Source organism: Rhipicephalus microplus, unplaced genomic scaffold (genome assembly GCF_043290135.1).
Source record: "Rhipicephalus microplus isolate Deutch F79 unplaced genomic scaffold, USDA_Rmic scaffold_156, whole genome shotgun sequence".
Taxonomy (NCBI): domain Eukaryota; kingdom Metazoa; phylum Arthropoda; class Arachnida; order Ixodida; family Ixodidae; genus Rhipicephalus; species Rhipicephalus microplus.
The window spans coordinates 250632-260000 of NW_027464727.1; the positions used below are offsets into that span (position 1 = coordinate 250632).

General features: G+C 60.0%; 1 non-coding gene across 1 annotated transcript; it reads right to left on the reverse strand.

Annotated features, from left to right (window-relative positions):
- Positions 1-762: 762 nt before the first annotated feature.
- On the reverse strand, positions 763-2577 carry LOC142791286 (small subunit ribosomal RNA). Its single transcript, XR_012890135.1, has one exon. It is a non-coding gene; the product is annotated as a small subunit ribosomal RNA (ribosomal RNA).
- Positions 2578-9369: the final 6792 nt, after the last annotated feature.

The following is a 9369-nucleotide window of genomic DNA, read 5'->3' on the forward strand; positions in this document are numbered from 1 at the left end:
CGGCCGGCGCTGCTGCAACCATTACGGTCGGTACGCATACGCCGCGGAGGGCGGGACGGTCATCGGAGCGTGCGGTTCCTCCATCGAGTACTGCGCACCTCGGCCGTCGCATCGCCGTGCCATGACCGGCCGCGCGTCAACGCGAACCGGTGCCAGCGAGATCCCTCGCCTGCAAGAACCGACCGGCAGCCTCCGTCACCCGAGGACGCGGAGGCGCTTGCCGCGGACGGCGGGACGGTATGCACTGGTGCACAGCGGACCCGTCACATCGCCAGTTCCTTGACCGACCGCCGACGCTTGTGCCGTTCCTCTCGTACTTGGCAGTCGCCGCGCGATTGTCGGGTCTCGTTCTTGCACGCTCGAACGGTCGGGAGGGCACTCGGCTGGCGTTTCGGGAACGCGCAGCCTCGCCTTCTACCGACGTAACCACGACTCGCCGTTCGCGCTCCGCCGCTCCTGTTTACAGTACTAGGCGGTCCCGCAGCGGTCGGGTCGCGCATTTCGAGCGCTTCGAGCCACGGTGCAGTGGCGGGTCGAAAGCCGACCTATGAGTGCGTTGCGCCGTTTGTACCCGCGTCCGCCACCTGGCCGACCGTCCAAGGTCGCGGTGTTGGCGTCCGCTGGGCGCAACAATTTGTCACGGGGTGCCGCTCCACATTCAGGCAGCCCCGTGGGGAAAAGCCGACCCCGCGTCCAAACGGGGTCAGCGGCAGAAAGTGTCGGGCGCAGACGCAGCTGAGGCGCTCACCCTTCACAATCCGTTAATGATCCTTCCGCAGGTTCACCTACGGAAACCTTGTTACGACTTTTACTTCCTCTAAATGATCAAGTTTGGTCATCTTTCCAACAGACCGGCGCAACCGAAAGGCCGCGCCGGACATCGGTCCGAAGACCTCACTAAATCATTCAATCGGTAGTAGCGACGGGCGGTGTGTACAAAGGGCAGGGACGTAATCAACGCGAGCTTATGACTCGCGCTTACTGGGAATTCCTCGTTCAAGGGGAACAATTGCAAGCCCCTATCCCAATCACGAAAGAAGTTCCACGGGTTACCCAGTCTTTTCAGACAGGGATAAAGACACGCTGCTTCCTTCAGTGTAGCGCGCGTGCGGCCCCGGACATCTAAGGGCATCACAGACCTGTTATTGCTCTGTTTCGTGCGGCTAGGAGCCGCTTGTCCCTCTAAGAAGGTTGTAAGGTGCTGGGAACCCCGCACCTATTTAATAGGCTAGAGTCTCGTTCGTTATCGGAATTAACCAGACAAATCGCTCCACCAACTAAGAACGGCCATGCACCACCATCCACCGAATCAAGAAAGAGCTCTCAATCTGTCAATCCTCCCAGTGTCCGGGCCGGGTAAGTTTTCCCGTGTTGAGTCAAATTAAGCCGCAGGCTCCACTCCTGGTGGTGCCCTTCCGTCAATTCCTTTAAGTTTCAGCTTTGCAACCATACTTCCCCCGGAACCCAAATACTTTGGTTTCCCGGAAGCTGCCCGCCGAGTCATTTGAGTAACTCAGGCGGATCGCTGGTTGGCATCGTTTATGGTCAGAACTAGGGCGGTATCTGATCGCCTTCGAACCTCTGACTTTCGTTCTTGATCAATGAAAACATTCTTGGCAAATGCTTTCGCAGTAGTTCGTCTTGCGACGGTCCAAGAATTTCACCTCTAGCGCCGCAATACGAATGCCCCCGTCCGTCCCTCTTAATCATTACCTCGTATTCCAAAAACCAACAGAACAGAAACGAGGTCTTGTTCTATTATTCCATGCAAGTTTATTCAGGCGACTCGCCTGCGTTGAGCACTCTAATTTTTTCAAAGTAAAAGCACCGGCCATCTCGAGGCACACAATGAAGTGCACCAAGAAAGAACCGGCATGATGTTCAGTCCGAGCCGTCGCATCGGGTAGATGCACTACTCGTCTGGAACTGAGATCCAACTACGAGCTTTTTAACCGCAGCAGCTTTAGTATACGCTATTGGAGCTGGAATTACCGCGGCTGCTGGCACCAGACTTGCCCTCCAATTGATCCTCGTTAAAGGATTTAGAGTGTACTCATTTCAATTACGGGGCCTCAAAAGAGTCCCGTATTGTTATTTTTCGTCACTACCTCCCCGTGCCGGGAGTGGGTAATTTGCGCGCCTGCTGCCTTCCTTGGATGTGGTAGCCGTTTCTCAGGCTCCCTCTCCGGAATCGAACCCTGATTCTCCGTTACCCGTAACAACCATGGTAAGCAAGTAACCTACCATCGAAAGTTGATAAGGCAGACACTTGAAAGAAACGTCGCCGGCTCGTGGCCATGCGATCAGCACAAAGTTATCCAGAGTCACCACACAATACGGGCCGAAACCCGATCGATCTTGGTCTAATAAAAGCACCCGTTACCCAAAGGGCTCCAGGCTCACTGCATGTATTAGCTCTAGAATTGCCACAGTTATCCAAGTAGGAAGAAACGATCTAAGGAACCATAACTGATTTAATGAGCCATTCGCGGTTTCGCCTTATTTCGGCATGTACTTAGACATGCATGGCTTAATCTTTGAGACAAGCATATGATTACTGGCAGGATCAACCAGGTAATCGTTCGACTGCGCGTCCGTCCTCGCCCTCGGCGGGCCGGACGCAGTCTGTGTGCGGCGGAGGCCACCTTCAGGCGCCCCAACACGCTTATTTTGCACTCCGAGATGACGGCGTTCGAGCTCGCTACGGCACAACCTTCCCGAAAGACGAGTGGGAGCCGTGCGGCAAGAAGCACGTTCATGCTCGCTCTTTTTCGTTGCATCGACTCGGTCGCGCCGTGCGGGTTGCCCAAGCCCGCTGCACTGTCGGTGGACCGGCCGGAACTAGCAACGGAGCCGAGACTGCAAAGCCGCCAGACGACGGGTCACGCCCGCGTCTTCGGCGCTTTCGCATCTGAATCGCCCGAGGACGACACGGAACACACCTCGATATCGTGGTAAAACGGCACCGTCCGACAACCAGCCCCTAACGCATCAAGCGGATGAGGCTGCAGACGACTGCCGTGGATTCCCCTGGAGCAGACCCGAGGACACGCTTGACGAGGCCGAAGCCCGCCGCATATCAGACACCCGGTCGCTTTCGCGTACGCCGCTCACGAGAACCCCCACATAATAGCAGCGATAAGTACCCAGACCTCCTTGGGCCCTAATACGAGCGTACTCGAGAAAATTTCACCGCGGGTGTGCCCCGAAACGTGTGGCATGTTGAGCGTGCCACAAGTCTACGTCGCTCTCAAACCCGCCGAGGTCGTAGAATTTGCGACCCTACTCACGAAATTCCCACCGAGGATACGGCCGCAAACGTACCGCACCTTGGGTAGGCCACGAGTTTGTGCAACACTACGCTGACGGCACAGCACCGAGGTCGTGCGCGCACGCACGGGAAAATTCCGCCGCGGTTTCTGCCGAAAACGTGAGGCACCACGACTCTCCGCAAGTTCGCGTCGACTGCGAAAGACCGAAGTCGTGAACGACGTGTCCGCTACTCGCCGCCGACACGCTGGACACCAAACGTACAACGACTCGACGGCGTCGTAGAGGCCCACGACGCGGTTTTCCTTAACGACGTCGCGGCGTGGCACCGACAGGTTAGAACGGCCGACCAACGTTCCCTGTCCGCCGTTCGGCTCAGTCGAAGGGCTCGGCGACTTCGGCAACGCTGCGAAGCCGCACGGTGACGCACGCCATGTCCCCATTTTTTTTTTCTTTCTGCGTCTGCCGGGGTGCCCCTATAATAGCAGCGATAAGCACCCAGACCGCCGTGGGTCGCTCGCCCCGGCTGACGTGGTTTTTCGTACTCCTGCGGCGGTCGCCGTCAAGCACGTCCAAATACGCTACTTTCGTGGGCGCATTCACGCTCTTTCGCTTCGCCGGAGTGCCAGCACTCACTCTGCCAAAAACGGCGAACATCCGAGCGGCGGTTCCCACTTTTGCGTCGGCGTCGCAAACCCCGCCCCGGCAGACGAGGTTTGCCGTACTCGTGCGACGGTGGCCGGCGGGCACGTCGAAAGACGCCGATATCGTGCGCGAATTGGCGCACCTTGGCTTCACCGGAGTGCCACCACTGACTCCTCCAAAAACGGCGAAGATCCGAGCGGCGCTTCCCACTTTCGCATCGGCGTCCCGAACTCCGCCCCGGCTGACGCGGTTTACCGTACTCGTGCGACGGTCGCCGGCGAGCACGTGGAAAGACGCCGATATCGTGCCCGAATCGGCTCCGTTCGGCTTCGCCGGAGTGCCAGCACTGGCTCGGCGAAAGACGACGAACATCCGAGCGACGGTTCTCACTATTGCGTACGCGTCGCAAACCCCGCCCCGGCAGACGCACTTTGCCGTACTCGTGCGACGGTCGCCGGCGAGCACGTAGAAAGACGCCGATATCGTGCCGGAATCGGCCCCGTTTGGCTTCGCCGGAGTGCCAGCACTCACTCGGCCACAAACGGCGAACATCCGAGCGGCGGTTCCCACTTAGCCGTCGGCGTCCCGAACTCCGCCCCGGCAGACGCGGTTGCCGAGCTCGTGCGACTAGCGACCGCGAAGCCGTCTCGCGACGCCGCTTTCGTGCGCGGCTCCCACTGCGACCTGGGTCACCCGAGGTCGACGAGCAAAAAAGAATGTCGAAAAAAAATTTTTTTTTTTTTTGCGTCTGCCGGGGTGCCCCTATAATAGCAGCGATAAGCACCCAGACCGCCATGGGTCGCTCGCCCCGGCTGACGTGGTTTTTCGTTTTCCTGCGGTGGTCGTCGTCAAGCACGTCCAAACACGCCACTTTCGTGGGCGCATTCGCGCTCTTTCGCTTCGCCGGAGTGCCAGCACTCACTCTGCCAAAAACGGCGAACATCCGAGCGGCGGTTCCCACTTTTGCGTCGGCGTCGCAAACCCCGCCCCGGCAGACGAGGTTTGCCGTACTCGTGCGACGGTGGCCGGCGGGCACGTCGAAAGACGCCGATATCGTGCGCGAATTGGCGCACCTTGGCTTCACCGGAGTGCCGCCACTGACTCCTCCAAAAACGGCGAAGATCCGAGCGGCGCTTCCCACTTTCGCATCGGCGTCCCGAACTCCGCCCCGGCTGACGCGGTTTACCGTACTCGTGCGACGGTCGCCGGCGAGCACGTGGAAAGACGCCGATATCGTGCCCGAATCGGCTCCGTTCGGCTTCGCCGGATTGCCAGCACTGGCTCGGCGAAAGACGACGAACATCCGAGCGACGGTTCTCACTATTGCGTACGCGTCGCAAACCCCGCCCCGGCAGACGCACTTTGCCGTACTCGTGCGACGGTCGCCGGCGAGCACGTAGAAAGACGCCGATATCGTGCCGGAATCGGCCCCGTTTGGCTTCGCCGGAGTGCCAGCACTCACTCGGCCACAAACGGCGAACATCCGAGCGGCGGTTCCCACTTAGCCGTCGGCGTCCCGAACTCCGCCCCGGCAGACGCGGTTGCCGAGCTCGTGCGACTAGCGACCGCGAAGCCGTCTCGCGACGCCGCTTTCGTGCGCGGCTCCCACTGCGACCTGGGTCACCCGAGGTCGACGAGCAAAAAAGAATGTCGAAAAAATTTTTTTTTTTTTTTTTGCGTCTGCCGGGGTGCCCCTATAATAGCAGCGATAAGCACCCAGACCGCCATGGGTCGCTCGCCCCGGCTGACGTGGTTTTTCGTTTTCCTGCGGTGGTCGTCGTCAAGCACGTCCAAACACGCCACTTTCGTGGGCGCATTCGCGCTCTTTCGCTTCGCCGGAGTGCCAGCACTCACTCTGCCAAAAACGGCGAACATCCTAGTGGCGGTTCCCACTTTTGCGTCGGCGTCGCCAACCCCGCCCCGGCATACGCGGTTTGCCGTACTCGTGCGGCGGTGGCCGGCGGGCACGTCGAAAGACACCGATATCGTGCGCGAGTCGATGCTTCTTGGTCTCGCAGGAGGGCCGCCACTCACTCCTGCAAAAACGGCGAAGATCCGAGCGGCGCTTCCCACTTTTTCGTCGGCGTCGCAAACCTCGCCCCGGCAGACGCGCTTTGCCGTACTCGTGCGACGGTCGCCGGCGAGCACGTCGAAATACGCCGATATCGTGCCCGAATCGGCCCCGTTTCGCTTCGCCGGAGTGCCAGCACTCGCTCGGCCAAAGACGACGAACATCCGAGCGACGGTTCCCACTATTGCGTACGCGTCGCGAACCCCGCCCCGGCAGACGCGGTTTGCCGTACTCGTGCGGCGGTGGCCGGCGGGCACGTCGAAAGACGCCGATATCGTGCACGAATTGGCGCTCCTTGGCTTCACCGGAGTGCCAGCACTCACTCGGCCAAAAACGGCGAACATCCGAGCAGCGGTACCCACTTAGCCGTCGGCATCCCGAACTCCGCGCCGGCTGACGCGGTTGCCGAGCTCGTGCGACTAGCGACCGCGAACGCGTCTCGCGACGCCGCTTTCGTGCGCGGCTCCCATTGCGACCTGGGTTACCCGAGCTCGACCAGCAAAAAAGAAGGTCGAAAATTTTTTTTTTTTTTTCTGCGTCTGCCGGGGTGCCCCTATAATAGCAGCGATAAGCACCCAGACCGCCGTGTGTCGCTCGCCCCGGCTGACGTGGTTTTTCGTACTCCTGCAGCGGTCGCCGTCACGCACGTCCAAATACGCCACTTTCGTGGGCGCATTCGCGCTCTTTCGCGTCGCCGGAGTGCCAGCACTCACTCTGCCAAAAACGGCCAACATCCGAGCGGCGGTTCCCACTTTTGCGTCGGCGTCGTAAACCCCGCCCCGGCAGACGCGGTTTGCCCTACTCGTGCGACGGTCGCCGGCGAGCGCGTCGAAAGACGCCGATATCGTGCGCTAATTGGCGCTCCTTGGCTTCTCCGGAGTGCCGCCACTCACTCCTCCAAAAACGGCGAAGATCCGAGCGGCGTTCTCCACTTTCGCATCGGCGTCCCGAACTCCGCCCGGGCTGACGCGGTTTACCGTACTCGTGCGACGGTCGCCGGCGGGCACGTCGAAAGACGCCGATATCGTGCCGTAATCGGCCCCGTTTGGCTTCGCCCGAGTGCCAGCACTCACTCGGCCAAAAACGGCGAACATCCGAGCAGCGTTTCCCACTTTCGCATCGGCGTCCCGAAGCCCGCCCCGGCAGACGCGGTTTGCCCTACTCGAGCGACGGTCGCCGGCGATCACGTCGAAAGGCGCCGAATTCGTGCACGAATCGATGCTTCTTGGTCTCGCAGGAGGGCCGCCACTCACTCCTGCAAAAACGGCGAAGATCCGAGTTGCGCTTCCCACTTTTTCGTCGGCGTCCCGAACTACGCCCCGGCTGACGCGGTTTACCGTACTCGTGCGACGGTCGCCGGCGGGCACTTCAAAATACGCCGATTTCGTGGGCGCATTCACGCTGTTTCGCTTCCCCGGAGTGCCAACACTCACTCTGCCGAAAGCGGCGATCATCCGAGCGGCGGTTCCCACTTTTGCGTCGGCTTCGCAAACGGCGCCCCGGCAGACGCGCTCGTGCGACGTACTCGTGCGACGGTCGCCGGCGAGCACGTCGAAAGACGCCGATATCGTGCTCGAATCGACCCCGTTTCGCTTCGCCGGAGTGCTGCCAGTCACGGCGCAGAAAACGGCGAACAAGTGTTTTTTTTTTTTTTTTTTCCTAGAATTTGTGTTATAGAAGGCACATTTGATATCGGACGATAATTTTCAACTTTATCACGCGCACCGATTTTCGTGTAGAGGTTTGCAAGTTTATGGGAATTTCTCCACTTGGAATAATGCGATTTAGTAGTACTACGAGAACTTCATGGATGTACTCAAGGGTACGGGGCAAGTCAGTTACGTCAACACCTGCAGATTTTTTACACTTCAAACTGAAAATTGTTGGTTGTGAGTCCTCGTGTGATATTAAAGGCCGATTCGCTAACACATAGAACAAAGAAAGAAAGGAAGAAAAAACGCCCGCGCTCGCTCAAGAAACCTGGGTTCGCAACAAGTGGCAACAACAAGCAACCGAGCGAGTGCGCCAAAACCCGTGGCGGCCGAACAAACGCGAAGTCCCAACCGCGTCAGCCGGGGCGGCACGGGACAGGAAAAATCACTTCAGCCGGGGCGGCGGGGCACCGAATAAACCTCGTCACCTCGTCGCAGGATAAAAGAGGAAACAAAAAGTCTAAACAGCGTCTGCTGGAGCGAATGCGTAATAAAACAACAACAACAAAAAAAAAACACCCGCGCTCAAGAAGTCTGCAATCACCACAAAAGGCGACTGTGACCGAGCAGCGTCAGCCGGGGCCGTGCGGAAACGGAAAAACCGCGACTACCGGGGCGTCGAGGCACCGAAAAATCCACTTCAGCCGCGGCGAAAAAAAAAACAAAAAGAAAGACGGAGGGGGGGGGGGGGAACCACGTCTGCCGGGGCGAAGGAAAAAAAAAAACGCGTCTGCCGGGGCGAGCCCGGGTGCGGCACCACCGGGAAAACTGTGGCAAACAGACATGGCGATCGAGTGAGTGGGCCACCAGCCAGGCTCAGCCAAAAAGTGCTAAGTCCGAACTGCGTCAGCCGGGGCGGCAAAAACCGCGTCAGCCGGGGCGGCGCAAAAAACCGCGTCTGCCGGGGCGGCACGAAACCGCGTCAGCCGGGGCGGCGCGAAAACTGCGTCAGCCGGGGCGAAAGAAAAAAAAAAAAACGCGTCTGCCGGGGCGAGCCCGGGTGCGGCACCACCGGGAAAACTGTGGCAAACAGACATGGCGATCGAGTGAGTGGGCCGCCAGCCAGGCACAGCCGAAAAGTGCCAAGTCCGAACTGCGTCAGCCGGGGCGGCAAAAAACCGCGTCAGCCGGGGCGGCGCAAAAAACCGCGTCTGCCGGGGCGGCACGAAACCGCGTCAGCCGGGGCGGCGCGAAAACTGCGTCAGCCGGGGCGAGCCCGGGTGCGGCACCACCGGGAAAACTGTGGCAAACAGACATGGCGATCGAGTGAGTGGGCCGCCAGCCAGGCTCAGCCAAAAAGTGCCAAGTCCGAACTGCGTCAGCCGGGGCGGCAAAAAACCGCGTCAGCCGGGGCGGCGCAAAAAACCGCGTCTGCCGGGGCGGCGCGAAAACCGCGTCTGCCGGGGCGGCGCGAAAACTGCGTCAGCCGGGGCGAAAGAAAAAAAAAACGCGTCTGCTGGGGCGAGCCCGGGTGCGGCACCACCGGGAAAACTGTGGCAAACAGACATGGCGATCGAGTGAGTGGGCCGCCAGCAAGGCTCAGCCAAAAAGTGCCAAGTCCGAACTGCGTCAGCCGGGGCGGCAAAAAACCGCGTCTGCCGGGGCGGCACGAAACCGCGTCAGCCGGGGCGGCGCGAAAACCGCGTCTGCCGGGGCGGCACGAAACCGCGT